This window comes from Schistocerca americana, chromosome 2 (genome assembly GCF_021461395.2).
Source record: "Schistocerca americana isolate TAMUIC-IGC-003095 chromosome 2, iqSchAmer2.1, whole genome shotgun sequence".
Taxonomy (NCBI): Eukaryota; Metazoa; Arthropoda; class Insecta; order Orthoptera; family Acrididae; genus Schistocerca; species Schistocerca americana.
Window position 1 is genome coordinate 359,419,319 of NC_060120.1, and position 1,054 is coordinate 359,420,372.

General features: G+C 52.1%; 1 pseudogene; it reads left to right on the forward strand.

Annotated features, from left to right (window-relative positions):
• Window positions 1–363: 363 nt before the first annotated feature.
• Window positions 364–481, forward strand: LOC124597729 (annotated as a pseudogene).
• Window positions 482–1,054: the final 573 nt, after the last annotated feature.

Sequence of the window (1,054 nt, forward strand, 5' to 3'; positions counted from 1 at the left end):
TTTGTCTGTATAGCCATTCTTCTCTAAATCCTATTACAAATGCTTTAATTCAGAGTCCAGGTGTTCCGGATTGCAATTATTTTGGCTCTGGCAACCAGACTTTTAACGGCACCTCTCTTTTGTTGCGGAATGGTTTCTTATGAAAATATCTATCCGTATGTGTGACTTTCCGAAAAAAAGGTCAGAACCGAAGAACTTCTTCGACCGCAGCCATGCAGCCCGGAAGACACATCAGCAACATACGGTCGTGAAAGCCTTCATTGTATTATATAAAGGGCACAGCAAGAGCGTTTACCATTCTTGCCACATACTGGCGGTCATTAAGCCTCCTTCCAACATTTGCCTGTTGGCATGTCCAGTAATGCCAACGGCCTTGCCGCAGTGGTAACACCGGTTCCCGTCAGATCACTGAAGTTAAGCGCTGTTGGGCTGGGCTATCACTTGGATGGGTGACCATCCGGTCTGCCGAGCGCTGTTGGTAAGCGGGGCGCACTCAGACCTTGTGAGGCAAACTGAGGAGCTACTTGATTGAGAAGCAGCGGCTCCGGTTTCGGAAACTGACCTACGGCCGGGAGAGCGATGTGCTGACTACATGCCCCGCCATATCCGCATCCAGTGACTCCTGTGGGTTGGGGATGACACGGCGGCCAGTCGGTACCTTTGGACCTTCATGGCCTGTGCAGGAGGAGTTTAGTTACGTCCGGTAATTCCGCGATTCCAGGAGTAAAAGAAGGACGTGTCAGGAGAATCGCTGCTCCCTGTGACCATTCACCAGGTCTCCTACGGACACATTGCCATCTACTTGGCCGTCGCAAACAGAAGCGAGACTCATGGCTGATCGCCGCAGACTGCCACTACCAAGGAACCGCTTGAGTGTGAGATCGCTAAAGGCCAATGATATAAACAGCTTTCGACGCTCTAGTTATTGTCCGCCATACAACCACAATGCCGGCCGGTGTGGCCGAGCGGTTCTAGGCGCTTCAGTCTGGAACCGCGCGACCGCTACGGTCACAGGTTCGAATCCTGCCTCGGGCATGGATGTGTATGATGTCCT